At 31.7% G+C, this 24,498-nt stretch overlaps 1 pseudogene; it reads right to left on the bottom strand.

The window, feature by feature from the left end:
- LOC126711800 (uncharacterized) overlaps positions 1-16,355 on the bottom strand; it is a 32,532-nt pseudogene extending 16,177 nt beyond the window's left edge.
- Between the last annotated feature and the right edge of the window lie 8,143 nt (positions 16,356-24,498).

A 24,498-nucleotide genomic window follows, 5' to 3' on the forward strand; every position in this document is an offset into this window, starting at 1 on the left:
AACAATTAGCTTAGCCTTTAACACGTGTAGAAGTGAATTATCACTGCATTTCCTACTAAACGATGATATTTTTTTTAATTATCTATTTTGGTTCTTGGATTTAACAATGAAACTAAAATTTTTATTAGTTAATTTTACTTTATTTTAGTTAATTTTTATAATTATATATACTTAATTAATTATTAATAAACTTACGGTCCAACCATTAAACTACTGGTTGAATCAGTGAACCAATCTTTCAACCGGATCATTCCTTAAGACAGTTTTGATAACTATGATAGCAACCCGCTTACTCCACAGGAGTAAGCTAAAAGATGAGCACACTTAGTAAAAAATAAAGACAGATTCATTTTCATAGATATTGTCTAGTTCTCAGTTAGTGGCAATATCTATGAAAATGAATCTCTAATCATGTGTTTGTATAATTGCAAAACTGCTCTAAGGACATGTCTAAAGTATCGGTGCACTGTCTCAACTGATCTATAAAACCTCCCACCAACAACTTGAAACCTCACATCATGCCCAATAGTGTGTAAAAAAATTAACACTTGTTCTTTAATGGACATATGAATGGTCTCTTGAAATAGATTATTCTCGCTTAAAATTTTACATAGCGCATAAAAAGCAATAGGTCTCATTCTTATATTATGGAGACAATGCGTATCACCTCTACAAAGAATATCATTCATATATGTCTCTCTTTCATACTCTCAATTGACATGAGGTTCTCTAGGCAAAACTCTCCTAGATCTTAGTCCTTTCAAAAGAACAACACCCAAAGCAATAACAAATGTAGCTGCCCCCATTATGGCAGTAGGAAGTGATGGGTTATCCATCTATATTTCCAAAAAAAAAAAATGATGAGTATGAATTAAATGTTGAGTTAGCGGAAGCTCTTACACTAGATTATTGAATAAATGATTGAACAAAGAGCTTTTATTAAAACTTGACTCTTTGAATTGCAATACTTTACAAGCACTAATGCTTTTACAAGACACACACACCAACTCTCTAGACACCTATGTATTGACACTACACAATAGCTCTTACTTATTTCTTGACTTCACACTCTTCACAAGTCTCTCACACATCTCACTAATCTCACACACTAGTCTCACACTCTTCTTCACATACCACCACATCTATTTATACTAGGTGTAAGTTGGTTAGGAAACCAACTTGAAGCTTCTAGCAACTTCCTTTCTATTGGCATTAAATGAATGCCATTCTCCAACCTTGTAGACTATTCTATAAACATGTGGTTGAGTTTCACTTCTACATAGAAGTCTCTAGAGAAACCCGGAATGCAAGAGAAGGTTCTAGAGAATGTGTGAGATGTTCTAGGAGTTTCTAGAAGTTTCTAGAGAATTCCGGAGAGAAGCAAATTGAGTGGAACTCTAGAAATTTCTAGAAGTTTCTAGAGACAACAGAGTTAGTGTTGATTTCTAACATTAAATGTGTACTTAAAGAAAGCATTCACAGTTATAAAAAATAAAAGCAAGCTCAAAATTCTGCAGTAGTCCAAACAGGAATCCATCAAACCGAGAAGAATAAAATCAAGTATACTGAAACACCCACGAACAAGAACCAGCCATGCAAATCTTAGGAGACTAAATTGTGAATAGAGTAGGCAGAACAACAAATTGTATCATGGAAAACAGAATGCACAAAAAAATTCTCTATATTTTTATTACAAATAATAACTCGTAAACCAATCATGAATTCGGTATGCAGAAAAAATGTATCTTGCTGTACCAAGTAAATAACAATAATCACTAGATCAAAGCAAAAGTTTGCCCATAAGCGTGTAAGATGGTACATAAATTCAAACTCAAAATCCAGCACAATCTTCAATAGCAAACTTTTTTCATAATGTTAAAAAAATATCTACTGAGTTGATTAATTAGAATTATGGATGTCTAAGCATGCCCACATGCTTGACTATCACAATCATCAGATACAAACATCATAAACCATATAAAACACCTAAACTGTAGTCTATTTGTTCTCATACAAATTTTCAACTCAAAATACCCCTTGCCCACAACAAATGCCTAAGGTTATAAAATTTAATACTAAAAAACGTTGAACATGGGAATACTATAATTGAAATCAAGAAACTTATAAAAACATGAAATTACTAGATATATCGTTAGCGACACAAGAAGCAAACTATAAAATTGGGGTTTTTGTAGAAAAGAATGAAATATTACCAATGCACAGAAGAGTAGTTGACCTTGAGAGACCAATAGAAAGAGATCTGTGAAAAGAGGAGAGACAATGAGAATATGAGATGAGAGAAAAAGCAAAGAAAAGGGAGAAAATTGAGAGCTTACCGGGAGACATTGAGACAGGGCAAACGTCAAAATAAGTTGTTTCCAGCGGCTACAGAGGGTAAAGAAAAAGATAATATTTATAGGAGATATGATGCGTGAGAGAGAGAGATTGTTTTCAAAAAAAAAAAAAAAATTGGAAAACAAATAAGCCTTATTTTTCTTAGGGTTTTCCATTGATTAAAGATAGTTTTTTGTTGACTAATTTTTTTTTGTGCTACCAAACACTGAAAAATGTGGAAAACTATCTATATAGATAGTTTTCCAGTGAAATAAACAGAGCATAACTAAGAACTGGATGAATGATACACAAGTGCCACAAAAAGCCTAGATACAAACTTGCAAAGGTAAATTCCCAAAAATTACTGATTCCAAGTATCTTTCTCTATGTCACTTTTTATATATCCATAGATATCAGATCATGATTCTTTCCATTACACTTGTTGGAAGCGATAAAAAGTAAAAATTTATTTTTTTTTTTATAAAATAGAAAATGCTACAACTACAAAACTTACCATATAAAACTTACAAACTAATGTGATAGTGAAAGTGATTAGTAGACTTCAACCATCTAATAAATAAATGTTTGGATTGTTTTTACATGATTAGTAACATTTCAATTCGTAATAAAATTTGTAATTTATCTCTAGCATAACTCTTTTAAAAATGACAATGTGAAGGAAGCCACATGTGATATCCCATACCTAAATCTTCATACTAAGGCACGCATCGTATTGTCTAAGATCTTCATACTAATGTCATTCTTGCCATATTTGTTTATATTTCTTCTTGTATTGGCCAAGAGAAAACCTACACAACTCGAATTTTGAATATGCCTCTTAACTAATTTTAGCAACTTTTCAAGCATTCAAAAACAAATTAAGTCTTTAGTCTTATCGCAAGAATGTTTGTGGGTCTTATAGAAAATTTACAAGAACTATTAGGGTGCATATGTATTTTGGCCAAAATGGCCAAATACCACCTTTTTGCAAAATATTTTGCAATATACCACTATTTGTGAAATATTTAGTAATGTACCCCCTTTTTGAAACTCAAGTTTGTAAAACTCAAGTTTGCTGTGTAACTTAAGTTCCATAAACTCGAGTTCTTTGAATAAATAGATTTCAAATTTGCCGGAAAAATTTTTGATGGAACTCGAGTACCATTAAAAATTTTCAAAGTTTTTCCATAGAACTCAAGTTCCCCAAACTCGAGTACCCAAAAAGTGGTAGATCCCTACATATTTCCAAAACAGTAGTAGACTGATATATATTTCGGTAAACAGTACTATTGTACCATTTTGGCTTATGTATTTTACTGAAAAGCATGGAAGCATGACTCACCTACTTGGCATGAAGCACGACACGCCTACGTAAATATGAAAGCATGACACGCCTACTTACATATGAAGCATGACACATCAACTTAGGAAGGAAGTATGAGACATCTACTTCAAAACATGATTCATCTTCTCTTTGCTGCTAGTTGCATGACTTCTCCACATTACTCCCACACCACCTAATTAATCCTATGTTCAGCAATTCCTACAGAAATTTTCAGTATTCTAAACCTCCTCTTAGTCTTTCTCTCACACTTTCACTCTTTCTCAAGAACCAAGCATACCAACCATTCAAATTCAATAGGTAAGACACAAATCTGAAAGTTTGCATGATCTTCTTGTATCTCAGCATAGTGTATTAAGTTTGCACGTTTTTATTTTTATTTCTTTGGTTAAGTAAATTGTTTAAAAGTTGTTTCTCTTAGTTGAGAACTTGTATGCCATGTTGGCTGAGTAGAAAAGTATGTGCATGTTGAAGGAAAACTATATTTTTGCTCTATTTCGGATTCTAAACACAATTGGGCATGCTATTTGGTTGTCTAATATACTAAAATTTTGTAAATCTTATACATGGTATTATTCAATGATGAGTGTAGTGTGTGTACCAATTTCCATGTTGAAAGAATTCCATTTGAGCATGTTTTACAAATTTACAAGACTAATGTGCACTGTTGTTTCCTATACAGATTATGTACAGCTTGTGATTAAAAATTATGTTAATTTCTATAGACTGAATTTTGAGACCTAGTTTAAATTGAATGAAATATTACATCCATTTGTTTCAAATGAATCAAGTATCAAAGAAATTGGACTAGTATTGAATGTTTTATGAGTTTTTCATTCTGACTCTTAATCTTTCTTTGACGGAATTGAGTTTAATGGCTTGTACAAATTTTAATTAATCATTGAGAAATGAGACTGAACCGAAATTTATAGAGTATGAACTAATCATATGTATGATTGTCCATATTAAGTTTTATGCCAATTGGAGACTTTTAAGTAAGTTAAATTAAGTTCACAAGCAGACTGATTTACATTTAACTTGAATCTGTAAGAGTAATGAAATACTAAGAAATTAGAGACTTAAAGCTTGGTTTTGGATTATTAGATTAGATTTTCATTTGATGTCACTATCCATTGATATTTGTTTTAATACTTGAGCAAATTTATTATGGCTTAATTCAATGGTTTAATACCTAAAAGAAACACATGTACTTCAGTATCCCTTGTTGAGCAATGCTCGCATCGTAAAGATTTTTGGTACCTTCTTATAATGACCCTCTTTGGTTATGCTCATTAAATTGTTTGATGTATGTATGTTGGTTTTGGGAACCTCTTTGATATGGGTTTACAGTTTTCTTTATTTTTAGAGTTAGGTTGTCATTCATGTGTAAGTTTTTGGTAAGGTAGAATTGTAAGTAATAAGCTTTGATCATTCATTTAGGTGGTGAGAACGTGGACACTCAAGCTTCTCCAATCCTAATCTCTTGCATCCTCTACTTTTACGTGAAGGATATGTGGTATGGGCATTTGTTAAGCATGAGGTTTGTTTAAAAATATTATTACGCATTAAAATATTTTGACTAAAGATGTTGTATACAGTCGTGTTTCAAACAAAGATATATGCTTGAGCTTTTGAAATCTTATGTATATGATTTAAGCATATTGATGTTATTACTCATTTCATGAACATGATATTTAAGAATGAAGTGGATATTCTATTATCTGAAACATTATGGAAAAGCAAGATTTGAAAAGGCTTTGGTTTTATGGTTTTGTCTATGGTATGATCTGAACTCGGCCAATAGGAGTTAATTAAATTATAAATATGTAAAGGCGAGGGATAGAATCTAAGATCCCTAGGTTTTAATAAGACCATACTAACATGCTAACTTCTAAGCTAAGCTCCTTTAATGTATCAATCTTTGATGACACTCGTTATTTTATTTATTTTGAGTGGTTTGTATTATAGTTTTTCTATTTATCATATTACCCCCTCTCAGTCTATTATTATTTGATAATTTTATTAGTGGTTCAAAAATAACATTTTTTACATGTGAATATTCAATTCATTAATTTATGATGAAAATGATTTTATTTTAAACTTTTTTAATTTGAAAGATTACTAAACACAAATTTTTTACACTTGTTTATGCTTTATTATTTTCTATTAACCTTATAAAAATAGTGAAAGTTCATTTGCAAGTTGTTTAAAGATTTTTAGACACGTTTTTAGTAAAATTTCGTTAATGTTTGCCATTTAAATACCTTTCTTTGTATTTTATTATTAAATATATCTTAATATTTATGGACCACTTCAAAAAGAGAGGAAATAGAGCACGTGGAAAGGAAAAGTAAATGTGAAGGCATCTGGCTCTTGCCAACGTGTGCATGCATATGTATGTATTATACATGTCTTTAAAAATGAAGTATGAACAGAACTATCATAAAGATTGAAAGTAATTTTTACCACTTAGACTGTTAGACAGATTAGATGTAGCACGCTGGTATTGGATGATAAATAGAGGCTTTTACATTATATCCTCATTGTATTTAATCTCTTTCTTATTTTGGTACACTGTCATTCTTTATATATCATATAATATACTATTTCTTGGTAGGATAAAACTAATAAAAATCCTGTTTCACTCAAGTGTTCCCTTTTTATCCTCTAGTAACCATAGTTTGCTACAGATCTTTTTATATAAAATAATCAAAGTTTGAAAAAAAAAAAAAAAAAAGAAGGTATGGAACATTGGATTGAAAATTTTTGTTGGATAAAATCACACTGCTTAAAATAGGTTGCAGGCATACCTTGGCATAAAGATCGTATATTGTCCCGCAATTTTCATCCCGCATGCAAAAAAGTGAAGAACACACTTTGTCTTTCAAATTTCTTTGTTCAAGCGGCCCTTCTCTACAATGACTCAGAAATACACAGCAGGCTATACTGACAACCTTCAAAGCATGAACAAGTATTCAGAGTTTACATGGAAAAGGGAGAAGTTAACTGATTCGGCAAATCTAGAGTTACCAAAAGTCATTTTAGGACTTACAGCAGAAAATTGGAGAATGGTCCATGTGTCTGGCCGCTTTCGATTCTGACATGAAAAAATGTACTCGACCAGAATAAAGATAAAGTGGAAGACGAGAAGGCAAACAATAGAAAAGATGAATATTGTCAAAAATAAAGACAAATTCATTTTTATTGATATTGCCACTGACTGAGAACTTGGAAGATGATACACAAGTGCAACGAAGAGCCAGGAGACATACCTGCAGAAGCAAATTCCCAAAATTTACTAAATACCCATTGTTTATCTTTATGTCCCTATACAGTCTACACATACACATGAGAACATGATATTTTCCGTTTCACCTGAAAGGGATGAAGTCCATTTTTTTTTCATGGTCAAATTTTTTAATTTTTTTCTAATGGAAAATGCTATAGTTATTACAAATTTTATAATATAAAATTGATAAACTAATATGTCAATTAATTGGATTAATGGATTTTAACTACTAATAAATAAATATATGAGTTGTTTTCATGTAATTGGTAACATATCAGTTTTTTTTTTTTTTTTCTGAATAGTAATATATCAGTTTGTAACTTTATGTAGTAAAATTTGTATATATCACTATTTTAGAAATGACAACGTAGAAAATGTCATGTTATCAAAAATTTTAAATGATATGACACTGAATATATCTTTAAATTTATAATATTTAATAATCATAAAATGAATCAGTTTTTTTTTTTTTTTTTAGAAAATGGATCCATTTCAAATAGAGAGGAAATGCCGTGCAGAAGGGCAATGTAAATGCAAAGGCAGCTGGCTCTTGCTAGTGTATGTACGTGTATGTTTTATACATGTCTTTCATTAAAATGAAGTGTGAACAGAACTATCATCAGATTTAAATAACTTTTACCACTTTGAGAGATTGGAATAGCTCGGTTCCCCTATCAATGGCTGTAAAAAGAAATAGAAGAATCCAAGCAAACCGACATGCACAGACCACCAAACAATGCTGTTGTCATCATTAAGAGTATGCATAATGTCGAAGAAGAGAAAGAACACGCAACTCAGTGGGGCAACCACTACAGCATGTCGTGAGAGCTCAGGTTGGTAAGGCAATGTGTCATTTAGCATTCCAAACTTCCTCAGGATTTCCCTAACCCTCTCCATCTTCTCGGTTATGGAGGCATTTAGAAAACTAGTTATATCCCTTCCAATCTCTTTGAAGGATTCCATCAAATTGCTTGTTAGAACCTGTTGCACAATGTAGTTCACGTTACTTGATTCACCGTACCAGGCAAGCTTCCGATTTCTGTAGAAGGAGTACTATTAAGTATAGGCATTAATAAAAGAAGTACTTCAAAATACTGGACTCCTAAAATAATAAGTCAAAAATTGTAACGTTCACATTCACGGGTAAATTTTCTAAACGAAGATCTACCACGGTAGAAGTTGCACTATACTATCGTTTCAACCAAAAAAAAAAAAATTGCAGTATAAAGAAAGTGAAGCCATGGAAATAAAGAACCTAGAATCAATAAAATGAGAGTTGGTATGAGTGACTACTGACTAGGTAAGAACTGTGGTGTGTACAAGAGTGCGGTTGTGATTATGCGTCTACTCTTGTGTATCACCGTAAGCAAGAGATACTTGTACTGTCCAAGTCTTTATTAGTAAAAAAAAGATTAAAAGTGTTTCTCTTTCTCAAAGTACAACAGTTGAGAAATGATTAATTAAAAAAAAATAGAGAACAAGAATTAATAGATTCGTAGCAGTTTTTTATTTATTTATTTTTTTAGAGACTAAGGATTTTCCAGGGAAATTGAAAGGGACATGCAAATTTGTTCCATATTTAAAAGGCTCACATCAATGAATTACACAAGGTTATTAAGATCAAGAATCTACAAGGGATCGAGAATTGTAAGATCTTACCTATTTTCATATTGAATGCAAAAAATAAATTGGTAGTAACTTTGTGTGTTGAATAATCACAAATTATGAATCCATCCATAAAAAAACAAAGATTTGCATCAATATAATGTAATTTATATATCATGCATCTCTCCGTCTATACTAACAAAACAAATATGCTTAAGTTTGAATACAATATATCCAAAAAGTTCAATAAATGTTTAATTAGCAACTAAGTACCAAAATATTTATCAACACGTACGGACGACACCTTTTTAAGTTTCAAATGTGGTTTCTTTTTTAGATTTTCAGATGGTATGGGTAAATTTGGGACTTCAATACTTGTGGGCCACTAGTAATATATTGGACTTGTGGCTTTAGTTGGGCTTAAAAAAGCATAAATCAAAATTTATGTTTTGGTAGAATCAATAAAATCCATATGATCCTACAAAATTTGCGCTCTTACATGTGTGATTCTACAAAATTTGCAAACGTAATTGTTTTGGTAATGTGGGATCATAGGATCATATAATCCTACAATTTAGATCACGATTTTGACAATCATAATTACAATAGAATATAACCAAAAATGAAATTAATGCACACAACGCAAATGCATTGCTTAAATAAGAAAACAATCATTTTTAAAAAAGAAAAAAAGAAACCACAATTTTCTCTCATTATTCGTTCTCTTTTTCTTTCTTTTTTTTATCAATCTGATATCTTTTTCCTCCTCTGCCAGAGCCTATCGCTGTCAGATAGAAAAAGGAGAAAAAGCACCTAGATTTTCTTTCTAACATGATAATGACTAGCATATGTGGCGTAACAATCTGAACTATTATTCCTCGTAGGTTCCATATGAATCGCATATGCCATATGGATCTATTAAAGGGTGATCCTTAATATCTATTTGGATAGAACTTATTTTACTGAAATTAAAAACGGAAAACTGAAAACATTGTAGCAAAATAATTCTTAAATGTATGAATAGTATCGTGTGGTCCATTTTTAATGAAAAAGTTAGTAAAAAGTGGAGTTTATAGGACCCGTAAACAGTACATAAATATACTGTTCACAGAAAAAAGGGTCTTGCAGCCAAAAAGGAAAAAAAAAACTGAGAAAACACAAACGCAGTACTAATAAGTGCTATTGAAACTAGCACTTAATAAAATATCCTTGGTTTCTACTTAAAAGGAATCAAAATTAGAAATGAACTTTTTTTTTTTTTTTATTTCAAAGAAAACTGTTGCTTTTGCCCCTTCTTCTCCGATAGGGCCATCATAATTTGCAGAAAAATGATCGAAACGAACTAAAATTCTTCAGAATCGAAGCAAACTCACCCCTTTGGCGTTGATAGTCTTGTTGCCAGTGATGGGTAGATGTAGAAAGAAGAGGGGTAGAGAAGAGAGAGAAATATACAAATTAAGAGAGGGAATAAGTCTGTTAGGACCTTGGCCGGTGTGGTTGGGTTAAGGCCACAGGGTTTTTCTGGGTTTCTTTGCGAAGAAGATGAGGTTTTTCCTTATAGTTTTCCTGGCTACCAAACACTGGATGTGGCTTTTCTATTTGATTTTCTCGGCTATCAAACACAGTCATTAATCATTTTTCTTTTTCTTTTTAAATTTATTTCTAAAAAATCAAAGGAAATCGTTGTGGTGTTGTAGGTGATAAGAAAAAGGTAGAAAAAGGTAGACTTTATATCATATTTTCTATTTTAAGATTATATTACATTAAAATAATTTAAAACGAGCCTCATTCATATTAAAAATTAAAAAAAAAAAAAAAAAAAAATTTATTGTGGCCCCATTGACAAGGAGAGGGATAAAGAGAAAGAAAATGAGATAAGACTTGAAATGTGACCTGGGAGAAAGAAATTGGAATAAAAAAACACTAAAACATGTTTAGCACCTATTTCATAATGTCGTTCTAGTTATTTGTATTTTTTAGAAATATGTATTGATAAAAAAGTGTGTAAAAATATATATAATATTATTTAAACACTAAAAATTGTTGTTCAAAATTCACTACCAAACAGACCCATAAGATTTTATGTCTGGTTCCAAATATGAAATTATACTGTTTATCAATATTAAATTTTTTAACATTTAGAATATTTGATGGCATTTAGCACACTTGATGATAGTGTTCTAATTCATTTTCACAAAACTTTTAACCAAATTAACTTTTTAATTATACTAAACTTGTTTTACTTTTTATTTAATAATTAAGATTAAAAGTTTTTTTTTTTTCAATTCTTAAATTCACTGATTACAATTAGACATGGCAAAACGGACGAGTCGGGTCGGGTCAATCGAATTGCGAGTCAAACGAGTTACGAGTCAAAAACGAGTCATTTTAAGCGGGTTAAAAACGAGTTCAGGTCAATCAAGTTATGGGTCGGGTTGGGTTGACCCATATTTTTCGCATGATTTTTTTTTTTTTTTAATGAAGAAAACAACATGTATTTGCCATTTGGAAAGTTATGTAACAAATTACTTGATGTAAAATGCATTATTTTGAATTCACCGCTTATATCAAGAACGAACTCAGTTAAACTTATTAATACTTATTCAATAATTTTAAAATTATACAAATCCTAACATTGCTATCTAAAACAAAATAACAAAAAGATAAGTAACATAAATACACAAGTTTTATTTCTACACAATATTAACATTCCAAAATATAAAAAAAAAATTATAAATGACTTATTGGATAACTCATTTGATAAAAAATAAAAACATATAAGAAATTTACCATCTTGAAAATCAATTTTATAATCTATTATCAATTGTAGTTGACACTCTATTTTAATTGAGATATACATTAAAGTTTGATTACTTACTTATTTATACATGGTCTCTTTTATGAATATCATATCATTGTTAAGCAACACACACTTTAGGAAATATCATAATTTATTTTGAAAAGCCGTTTATTTTGGACATAAATTGTTAAAAAAATAAGTCTAAGCATTCATAATTTATGTTAATTTGATACTTTGGCTTCACTATTTTCACACTTGTGAATATTTCTCACACATGTCTACAATTTTAAATCTATGTTTTTAACTCTATTGTAACCAGATTATCTTGGCATGTACTTTACTATTTGATATCTAAAAATCTTTATTCATTACAGAATGCTCAACTATTTATCTTTCAATTAATTTGCATGCAGTTATGTAAATGTATCAATTGTTTCCTTAAAAGTCACAATAAACAATTAAACCAATATTGTCTTAATTTTACTATTTTTTTACCCAAAAAAAAGTTTTAAAAAAAATGGTTCGGGTTCGGTTTCGGGTTCATGTTGACCCGTAAAAAAAATGAATCAGGTCACGAATCAACCCGTTTTTGCTTTGGGTCAAAAAAATCAAGTTTAGATCACGTATTTTTCAGGTCGGAAAATTCTTACCCATTCTTCCATGTCCAATTACAATTACAATTACATCATGCATGAAAAAGTGTGTAAACAGGGAATTGGTTGTAGTAAGTTCAGAACCACGCACTTGTCTTGTCTTCCAATTTTGACACAAATTGGAGGGAAAAAAAAAAAAAAAAAAAAAAGGATGAACCAAAAATAAAGCAAAACAAATGAAAAGAAATTAAAAAAAAAAAAGGAAAAAAAAAAAACTAACTGAATGAGAAGTACCCGAAAAGACAAAATCCAAAGGAAATTAAAAGGTCAAAAAAAAAAAAAAAAAAAGCACGAAAACAAATGCTTCCGTGGGATTGGTTTGAAATTTTTTGGAAAAGGTAAAAGGAGAAAACACAAATACATTGAACCATGTGCAGGTGGTCACATGGGTTTTTAACTTTTTGGTCCTACTTTTTCTTCGGATGTTGTTGCCAAATAGAAAACAAATGGTCCAACCGGCTTTGGTCCAAAACTCCCCACCACAAGAAGAAAGTATACCATGGAAATTACACTTGAGCTTAAAGTTTAATACTTTCTGTGGGTTTCATTTTTCTTTTTTTTCTTTTTTTTCTTTTTAAGAATTTGATGGGTTTCAATTAATTTAATTTGTAAAGTTTCTGATGATTGTATAAAAAATTTGAGATTCAATCCCTATTTATACAAAAACTGATTGGTATCTTAATTTAATAATAAAAAATTATTATCAAAAATGAATACTATAAATTGAAACTCTCTTAAAAAAAAAAAAAACTTATGATATAACTTTGTATTACAACTTGTCACATAGTAAATTGTGAATGATTCGTGATAGTGAGCCATGTGAAAACACATTTCTAGCACTCAAAACTCACCAAACTCAAAATTATGTCCTGGGCATTACATTACTCTAAAGTTAAAAGGAAAAAAAAAAAAAAAAAGTATTTGGTATTGGTGGGTCACAAATGATGATTAATGACACTTGAAAATTACGAGCCTGAGAAGGAGAACTTTTTTAAGGATAATATTTAAGTCCAGCATTACAATATTTTTTTTTAGTGAAGTACTGCCATGTGTAGGAGTGTCCACGGGTCGAGCTGGGTCGGGTTTGTGCTCGACTCGGACTCGACCCGAAGTTATCTGGTGGGTGAAAACGGAACCCGCAATCGACTCGGAATGTTAGTTGGATCGGCCAGTTCGGGTCGCATCGAGTTTCAGGTTGTACCGGTTGGTTTTAGCCGGACCCGTCGAGATCTAGCCAAATCACGACGAGATCTCAACATGATCTTACTAGATCTCATCGAATCTAGACTAGATCTTGACGAGATCTCGACATATCTCGTCCGATCTAATGGGTTTCAAGTAAATTTTTGCCAAAGAACTCCAAGTATCGTCGATTTTTGTATGTTTTCGCCGAAGAACTCCAAATATTGTTGGAAGTTTTTGGCTCTATGCTTAGGTCGAGTTGCTCAGATTTTAGGAGAGGAAACCCGCCAACCGACCAAAAGACGTCGGGTTCTATGGGCAACGACCCACCACCGACCATCGGAGTAGTCGGTTTGGGCGATTTTAGGTTCGGGTTCGAGCGGGTTGCTTGGTTTGGTCGGGTTCCAAGTTGAGTTGGACAGTCCTAATCACGTGACTGAATTTTAAGAGTATGTTTAGTTGAAAGTAAAATACGAAAATTTTAGTTGGGGCCAAGCATTTTTCACCTAAACCCACAAAAACACTGTCTCTCCTATTTAGAGAGAAAATGCTGGAGAAAAGTGACTGTGCAGGCAAATGACCATTTCTACCCTTCTTCTCTCAGCCACTTGCGTTTAACTCAAAAAAATTTGCCCATTTTCCTTTCTTCTCTCAACAATAACTTCATCTCACTATTATTCAACATAGAAAATAATTTTAAAAAAAAAATACTTGATTGAAGTATCATCGATTGAAAATGAAAATGCCTTTTCAGTTTTCATAGATTTAATAAAATTAAAAATTAAAAAAAGAGAGAAGAAAACGGAAATACCTGGGACTACGGTGAGCACCTGAGTTCATGTGTTTTTTTTTTTTTTTTGAAAATGCATCTAAGATTCGTTGACATGCAAGTAAGAAATGTGAAAGTGAAAGTATGAGAGGAAAATCAGGTAAGAAATGTGAAAGTGAAAGTATGAGGGGAAAGTCACGAAGAAAAAAGAAATATGGGAGAGGAATCTGAGAGATGATTTCATGAGAGAGAATGGTAAGGAATTATAGTGAAAATAATATAGCTGAGGTTGTGAGACCTACCGGCCTTTTATTTCATTTTTAGTTTTATTGTATAGTACTATTTTTTATGAAAAAATTTATGATCACATAATTTTTCACAACTTCTTGCCACAATTATAACATGGTAAAGTGTGATAGGTAAAGAAAAATCTTGGGTCCATATGTAAGTGATAGTTAATCAATCATAATCTGTCACATTAGAGTTGTGATAAAAAAATTGTAGAATAATTTGTGGTTCTAGAATTACTTATTTTTTATTGAGCTTCAACAAGTTTTTATTTTTATTTTTATTTTTAATTTTTTTTTAATTAAGAACCAAAGTAGTTGTAGAATGAAAAAAATTATGTTCCTAATGCAAATAAGTGGTTAAATTTAAGAAAATGATATTGGGATTTTAAGGTATTTCTTATTTTAAATAAATGTTAATTTTCTTATTTAATGATTACAAAAAAGTAAGTGTTGTTCGATAACAAAGAAAAATAATATAAATTTGTACGTATAATAAGTTAATTTTTATATTATTTAACGAGGATAAATAATTCTTTTTTTTTTTACATATTGACAAAGATATAAAAGTTAATTTATATAAATTATTTTATCCTCACTTTTTTCTTCATTCAAGCAAAAAACTTTTTCACCCTCCCATTTTTTTATCCCTACAACCAAATACACCTCCAACCAAACACATCACAAAAAAACTAAATATTTTTTATCTTTTCACTTTTTCATCCTTCTACCCATTTTCTATCTTTCCACTTTTCCATTCCTCAACCAAATAAACCCTTGAAGAAGAAGAAGAAAAAAAAAAAAAAAAAAAAAAAAAAAAAAAAAAAAAAAAAAAAAAAAAAGACATCGTATAAATTCTGTATCTAAGTTTTATGGTCAACTTCAAGGTCAATTTTTCATCAAAAAAAACTAATCAACGAGTAGCCAATAAGTTCCATCTTTTTACTTTTCCACCTTCCTGCCAATTTTCCATCATTTATCTTTTCCATTCCTCAACCAAATAGACCTTCAAAAAAAATTTATAAAAAACAAAAAAAAAAAAAAAAACGACAACAACAACTAAGAAACAACGTATAAGTTCTGTATCTAAGTTTTATGGTCAACTTCAAGGTCAATTTTTCATCAAAAAAAACTAATCAACGAGTTGCCTTATGATAACAAACACAAACGACCAAATAGATCTCTACAAATAAAGAAAATAAGATAAATTAAAATTGCAAAGAAACGCCCAGTGAATCATTAACCAAGCTGATTGACAATTTTGAACGAGAACAAAAGATTTTTGTAGATCTAGCTAGAGCTGTTTATTTACAGTTAAATCCATTATTTATAACCAAATCGAAATACTTTTTATGTAATATTTACAACCAAATTACGATCGGAGAGAGATTGGGGTGGACTAAGTGGTGGTAGTGGCGTAAAATAGATTGAAAAAAATTATGTGAAGTCCAAAAGAGAGATTTGTGAAAGTGGAAACGAAGCGGAGAGGGTGAAAGAACTTAAAAGGAGGTGAAGAAGACGAAAAATTGTGAGCTGACAGAGCCCTGTTTGGACTCCGAGAAAGTGTGATAAAAATCTGTATAATTTCAAAGCTTTTTTAAAAATATTACCGTGATGGTTTTGCATAATAACAGAGGTATCAAAATATTAGGTAGTAATCTCTTTCTTCTTAGGAATAAAAAAAAAAAAAGTAGTGCACGATATTCCCCAAATGAAATCAGAATTTAATAATGAGTCGGATGAATAATGAGCATTTAATGGTAAATATTTAAAACTGGTAATGTTAATTATTATATATTACCATAGTCTAAAGTAAAAACATGAGAGAACACAGGTACCTGCTGGCTCTTTATCTCTCTACAATCTTCCGAGTCGAAGCCTTGTTGAAAGCAACCACCATCGAATTTGTAAGTGTTTAACAATGGCGTCTTCCTGGTAGAAAGACAAAAAAAAAAAAAAAAAAACAAAAACCGACGGGCTCTCAGATGAAGAAGATAATAGAGAGAAATATGGTTAGTGAACTGGGAGTGGACAGAAGTGAAGACAGCTGCATGTTGAAAAAGAAAGCGAAAACAGGTGAATAATATTATCTCGACTGGCGTGTCGGTGCTAGTACGAATGGAAAAGAAATGATAGATAAATAATTATACTCGGCCAAAAATTTAAGTAAAAAACAAAAGGAAAAAATGTAACTTTTTTGCCGACAAAGGAAAAAGGTAACTTTTTATGATCTTTTATTTATATATTTCATACTTTCTTACTCTACGGTCCACAAAGGCAGCTCCGCGTGGAGTTCAGACTTCAAATGGTCAGAATAGTACCTTGACCTGATAAAAAATTAATTATTATATATAAAATTTAAAAATTTATGATTTTATTATCTTTAAAAAATATTTCAAACCACCCTAAAACCTTTTAGGGTCAACATAAATAATTTTTTAGGGTCAACATAAATAATTTTTGGACAAATCTAGCAACAAACTTGATTTTAGACTAAGACATATATGTGTATGTTTGGTTTCCACTTTTTCTGCGTTGCGTTTCTGAATTGCGTTTTTGTTCCTTTTTTTTTTTTTTTGCACGCATTTTGTTTTGGAGTAATGCAGTAACCGCAAATGCTAACTTTCTGCCGTGAACAGTGCACATATGTACTGTTTATGGACCCACAAATTACACTTTTCAGCAACTTTTTCATTAAAAATAGGTCCCACGGTACTATTCACACATTTAAAAATTATTTTGCTACAGTGTTTTCAGTTTTCAGTTTCAGCAAAATAAGTTCTATCCAAACACACCCTATAACTCTACTCAATATTTTTTTATTAAATGTGAATTATGACAAATTTACTATTGAATTATATTTTCTTTTTATATTCTCCATATTTACAAAATTTCAAAAAAATCAAAAATCAATAACTATGTCATTGATCAAATTTTTAAATTTTGAGTTTTTATAGTCTAAAATTACATAAAAATTTAAGTTTATAAATTAAATAGTAGATAACTCTAATTAACATAAAATTTAACATGTGTTTTAAGAACATAAAGAATATGCAGTTCAACAGTTAAAATTTTAAAATATGTAACTATGTTAATTTGTTTAGTGCGAGTTATAGTTTTAGGCTACAACTAAGTTTGTAGCCAAATTTTGTCTTTAAATTTTGGTCCCTTTAACAATATATTAAATCATTACAAACAAAAAGAAAAATCCCAATAAATTTGTTATCTAACTAAAATTTTGAAAGAAATGTAACTTGTAACATTGATAATGAGACTATCATGCAAAGATTTCAAAATAAGAAAATTTATAGAATAAAATTGTAAAACTTTATATTTTTGTGTGTTTGTATTTTAGTCAATATATGAAGTTATCTTTTTATTAAATGTTGGTCAATAATAACCATCTTGAAAAATATTCCTAGAGCTGCCATTGTTGTGAACTTGTGCCACATGATACCTTTTACGTGTTCCTTTGTTATTAAGCAAATTGCCAAGTTCAAAACTTTTCTTACCGATTTCTAAAATAAATAAATAAATAAAAAGCATATTCAAAACTCACCGTTTTGTTTGGTGAGTACTTTTGGTTGAAACAAGTGCAATGAGGTTTGGTTTAGGGTGGTGCTACTTGTAAGTCAAGGTGGTCACAGGACTATCCTGACTTGCTAATAAATAAATAAATAAATAAATATATATATATATATACATACTTGCAAAATTAACCTATTTGGACCACCTTAATAAAAATATTAAACACCCTAACTCGAAAATTATAAGAATTTTGATTCAATAAAAATAAAAGTAGTACTACATTTACAACATTTTTACAATAATTTCACTACAAATCTTATGTAATAAGCAAAAAGCAGTTACTAGTTCTAATTTTGGCTCAATATTAACATTAATTTTTAACCTACTAATAACAAATTATTGCATAAGATTTGTTTTAAAAAACATTGTAGATATAGCATTACTCCAAAAATAATTATGTCCCCACAAACATAATTCTTGACCCCTTAAACCCAAAAATAAAAAATAAAAAAAGAGAGCCCATATAACAACAAAAATAACCCAAAAAGAAAGACTAGACCAAACAAAAACGAGATAACAAATTATTCAACAAAAAGCCTATTCAAAAAGAAAAATAAAAATAACCATTCAAAATTTTAACTTTTTCAACCTATTACATAAAAATAATCTCTAATTTCATTTTTACTTAAAAAAAGAACTCAAGAAAAATATTGTAGTTTATGAGTTTTTCTTGGCAGTGCCGGTAATTATGTTATTGTGCGTGCCAGAAATGAGACTGTTGTGCTTGAACTCACTTGGGCTCACAATTTATTTGTAAAGTGGGCTTTAAGATTTCCTACTTTGGGTCGTTCTCGGCACAGAGACTCAAAGTAATATTCCTCCTCTTTTCCTCAACGACTGTTTTTTCTCCTTTTTTCTGAACCCTTGCTTCTTCCTAAACTTCTGCTATTTATAGCTTAGGTTAGTGGGGAGATTATGATTACAACCACCGCTAGTGCAATTGAAGGTCCAATATTATCTGTTTTAAGTGGGTGTTTAGGTGAGAGTGGGATGCAACAATTATGGCCTTGGAACTTGGTTCCAGCTTAGTCGATAGTGCTCGGTAATGCTATTCCCGAGCATTTCATGATTTGCCCGGACAGGGTTCATATGTTTGTTCGAGAAAGTTTATGCCGAACACTTCTTAGGATCCGAGGCCCAAAACTTGTTTTACATGAAGGCAGTTTCAAGAAGGGCTTTGGGCAATGGGGCCATTCCATTGGGTCTGGGCCCAGGGTCCATATGAGTCTTGGGATCTCGATGCTGTACAACTCTCTTTAGCTTTGCAGTCGCAATAATTTTGTTCTCTTTACCGACTCAACTTTTAATTGCAGCAATATTATCAATTTTTCTTTATCTTTTTCTATTATCATTTTAATTTTTTTTTTTTTTGGTAAACCAATTTTTTTACTTTATTACTCTTGTAAGAGCTCAAAAATGCCAGACCCATTTAGAATAGTGGAACAAGATTTTACAGGCCCATTGCAACTAATTTGTTAGAGTATGAAAAATGTAACAATGATTATAATATAGAGTGTAAAACATATATTTAAAAAGTTTAAGGTATAATGTATAATTAGTGCTATAGCCTGGGTTGGCATAGTTTTTTTCCTAATTATATGTGGGATTCAAATTATTTGGACCTCTGCTCACCATTACGGGCCGTCACTATCTTCACCATTAATTAAACAGCTTTTGACAAGTCCATAATTTGGCGTTTTTTGAGACCCTCTCAAGTCTTTGATTTGTTTTTGTATTTGGGTCTGAAGTAGAATATTTCAAATTTTAAAGTTGACAAGGACAGCAGTCCAGCGTGGAGTGTTGTTTGCCGTTAACACTTATTTATTTCTCTTTTGTCATTTATATTACCTAACATTTATTTATTTCCTTTTCAAAAACTAGGAACATTCGAGATTATGTAGACCATACACGAAAGATTCAAAAGAAAAACATTGATCTATTCCTTTTTTGTCATCGCTTTCGTAAGCAACATGACGTGAAATTCCCAAAAATAAAAGAAATATTAACGAGCTATGTACAATGTATCCATAATATCGGTCAAGTGCCCCAAAATAATTTTCGTAATTAAGCAGCATGTTGTGAAATTCATATAAAGTTTAAAGAATTATTAATTTATTACAGTCAAAGTTGCAACTATGGAGAGTTATTATTGACTAGTTTTTGAAATAGATTTTTTTTTTTTTTTTTTTTTTTTTAAGCCTTAACCAATGCTCTAAGGCATTGGTTTAGAAACTATTTTTAGAAACATTTTATTAGAAGAATAATAAAACAATAAATATTGTTAATAACTTTTTATATTTTTCCATGAAAGTAATATCAAAACTTTCTTATTATGATTTATTAACAATTATCATAAGAGTATTCGTTAACATGACCTATATAATATATGTGCATATCAAGATTAAAGAGCATAATATATAAAAAATAATAGATAAATAATATAAATATAAACTATATAAAGTAACACCCCCCCCCCCCCCCTTCTTCAACACACACAATGAGTATTATCTTTATAATTCTTTTGTCCTTTTAATTCCAAAGAGTCCTATATGTTATCATGGGTCTAAATTGATGAATATAACTAGCTAGTCCAGCTACAAGTGATCAAGGTTTTGTGTGCAATTAATGATAGCATAAATGTAAACTTGTGATTTCCTTTTTCCTTGTTAAGACCATTTTAATTTAACCAGTGTTGCCAAAGGCCTTTTAGCTAAATTGGCACTTTCATATGCACAAAGTGCTCGGGAGTTTAGGGGGAGATAGTGTTTGAGTTGCGGGATTAGCAGCATGTTGTAATTATCTCTCAAAAAAAAAAATTTAACCGATATCTCCCTCTATTATAACATACATGAATTGGGTCTAGTGCCATTTATACTCTAGACCTAATATAACAAGGTCACATTCCTGTATTATATCGGGTCTAATATACAGGATGCACTTGTCCCAAACCTCTTTCCATTATAAGTATCAAATAAATAAATAATTCTCTTTTTTGCTATAGAAGTGAATTTTAGGAACCAACATTAATGCTAACTTCTTCATTTATATAGTTACCGTTATTTATTATATGGACTTTCTGAAATGTCCTCATGAAACATTCCTTTCTTTTTTGTTTTTTGTTTTTTTTTTTTAAAAAGTTTGTTTTGTGACATTAGACGGAGGATGATGGACTTTTATGAATTTTGGCATTTTGCTTTTATTTATTTTGATTAGTAATGCAACAAAAAATTTGGTCCTTAAGCTAAAATTGGTCTATGTATATACATAGGGTTTTACTAACATATGCCCTAAGGGCATATATTAGTAAACTATTTTAAGAAATTTTGTATGGAAAAGCGAAAAAGTTATTAACTTTTTTGACAGTTTTTTCAATTTTCTATAAAAATTTATTTAAAATGGATGATTAATATGTACTCTAAAGGTATATATTATCCGAACCCATATAGATATAATTAATAAGTAGTATCCAATTATTTGAACCTTTACTTTGCCATGTTCTTTTTGAAATTGGCAAATGGCAACCAAGTCTTTCTGTCTTTTATATATATATATATATATATATTATTCTTTTATATGTATTTATCAACTTTGCAAAAAAGACTATAATTGAGCTACTTTTAATAAATAGGAAAAACTTAACAGCTGTATTAAGAAATTGGTTTAGAAAATATTTTTAAAAGTTTTTTATGAGAAGTAAAATAAAAAAATAAAAAATAAAAAATTGACAACTTTTCATATTTCTTATTGTAGGGATGAAAGGCCCAGGTAAGGATATTGGGCCGTGGGTCGTACCCGAGGACGTCAAGTAGCCCGAGAACAGATAAGTACTAGCAAAGCTAGATAGATCATTGGGCGGTGGAAGAGGTCAGATCATAATGGACAAGTGACATTGTTCGAGGAGTGATCCCTCCTCGGCCAACAGAGTGAAGGCCTAAAGTCCGACCCCCAATCAAGTACTGGGCAACAGGCAATCGTGCTTGGGAGGATAAGCTTTAGAAAAAGATGAGTCAACAAAGATATGAGAAAAATCTGGAAAGAAAGCTGCTACCACCGCATTGAATGCTCTGCATCTAACCCCCTGGCCGCATTAATGTGGAAGTAATACCTGAACAGTAATTTTCAGCCTTACAGCTACCCACAAAGATTTTAGGAAGGTGCTGATGAGATAAGTATCAAGAAGATTTGCAATCTGACCTACACGTGGAGGGCTGAGATGAAAGAAGGGAAAGGGAATATAAAAAGGAAGAACTCCATTAACAGGGGGGGGGGGAACAGAGAAAGATCACTGTGTAACCCAAAAATGTAATTTTTTGTATAAGTCTGAGAGAAATATATAAGAATATACCCTTCCTCGGACTTGACCGAGAAGAATTTTTCTTGCTCAAATTGTTTGTCTTGTTCATTCCAATACTAACTAACCTATTGTGATCAACATCATCCTAACTCATTGAACGTTCAGTATCAAACCCACTCTCTAACGAATTCATTGTTTTGGGCTCATTGGGCCATTGTTTAAACCATTTAGGCTATAGAGCAAAACATGTCCTTACAATTGGCGTCGTTTATGGGGAGATTAAACATTCTTGAGCTTGTTCAATCATGGTGGGTTCAGGACCAAACTGTGAAGGAATCTGTAGGATCCCAACATCAAGATCATTTTCTTAATCTTTAACGAAGGAAAGACTGTGAAATTAGTGTGCACACAACTCATACCAGTAGGAGTCATTCCAAAAGTGGGTACCATGTGTCTTATGGAGAAGATACCAAAAACTTACTGCTGGAGATAGATTATTTACGAAGGAAGCTACGCCGTAAGCAAAGGAGATAGACTCCTTTAAGCTTGAGGTCTTAGACTGACAATGATGACAGTTATAGACATAGATCAAGAACTCCTCCCAGTGAGTCTTTCTTTTATAACGAAGATCACCATCATAGGCGAAGGAGTAGAATCCTAACCCATAGGAGTTTAGGGAATGATGCTATGAGTAGGGCCTTACGCCAAATTTTAAAATCACCATTTACATGGTGGATTGAGAGTGGAAAACTTTCTCGGCGGTTCACTCAGCCAACGTTTACCATGTATAATTGTAGGATAGATCCAATGGAGCATGTTAGTCATTTTAACAAGAGAATGGTTGTCTACTCGAAGAATGAGGCCTTGATGTGCAAGGTAATCACATCTAGTCTAGGGTCAGTGGTGATGAGATGGTTTGATGGGTTGAAGGAAGGACCAATTAGCTCTTTTCAAGAGCCTGTCCTTACTTCCAAGCACACTTCATCGTCGTCATGACAGACTAGCCCATAAGAAAAACGATGAACAAGATAGATACAACGGGACAACTCATTCAATAGGCAATTGAATTAGGCCAGTTTGACATCGAATATAGACCTCGAGTAGCAATCAAAGCCCAAGTACCGGCGGACTTCATTGCAGAATTCACTTACCCCTGTAAGGAAAAAGAATCCCCCATGGAAAAATGGACGGTCCAAATAGATGGGTCAACCACGAAGAAAGTGGGAGGAGCAGGAGTAGTTCTCATACCTCCAAAAGGAGAAATGTTGAAATATGCAGTCAGATTGCAGTTCCCAGCAACAAACAACGAGGCAGAGTATGTGGCATTGCTGACAGGACTAAGCCTAGCAAAAGCTCTGGGAGCAAAAAGTCTTATCGTCCAAGCTAACTCTCAGCTAATAATAGAACAAGTGAAGGGAGATTATGAAGCCAAATAAGAAATGATGCAGAATTACTTAAAGATCGTCCAATGACTCTCACAGCACTTTAACAGTTTAAACTTTGTGCAAATCCCTTAAGCCAAAAATGCGGAAGCTGATTTTCTAGCAAGATTGGCCTCGTCAGACAATTACAATGTGATGCCCAAGCTAAGTGTAGAGATAAGGGGGCAAGCAAGTACAGAAGGTGAACAAGTCCTGACGATAAAAGAATAAGACGAGTAGATGGCTCCCATCATCCATTACTTGAAAGAAGGATGGCTCCCTAAAGATAAGAAGGAAGCAAGGAAGATACAAATTAGAGCAGCTCGATTCGTCATTATTGACAACGTGCTATACAGGCGAGGGTATTCACTCCCATATCTAAGATGCGCTAGTTTAGAAGAAGTAGATTATGTGCTCCGTGAGATACATGAGGGAACCTGTATAAACCATGCTGGGGCAAGATCCTTAGCAGGAAAGGCGCTTAGAGTAGGATATTACTGGCCAACCCTACAAAAAGACGCATACAACATCGTCAGAACATTCGAGAAGTGTCAACGCTTCGCAAATGTTCAGACGAGACCAGGAGAGACGATGATACCCATCTCCTCACCATGGCCCTTCACCCAATGGGGAATTGATATTATAGGTCCATTCCCTCAAGGGAAGAAGCAACTCAAATTTCTAATAGTCGCAATTGATCACTTCACAAAATGGGTTGAAGCAGAGCCAATGACAATGATAACAGAGGCTAAAGTCACAAGTTTTGTGTGGAAAAACATCATTTGTAGGTTTGGAGTCCCACATGTCATAATATCAGATAATGGAAAACAGTTTGACAACCCCAAGTTTCAAAAATTTTGCCAAGACTTAGGAGTCAAGAATCACTATTCTTCTTCAAGACACTTTTAGGCCAACGGCTAGATAGAAGTGACGA

The sequence above is a fragment of the Quercus robur genome, chromosome 2 (genome assembly GCF_932294415.1).
Source record: "Quercus robur chromosome 2, dhQueRobu3.1, whole genome shotgun sequence".
Classification (NCBI taxonomy): domain Eukaryota; kingdom Viridiplantae; phylum Streptophyta; class Magnoliopsida; order Fagales; family Fagaceae; genus Quercus; species Quercus robur.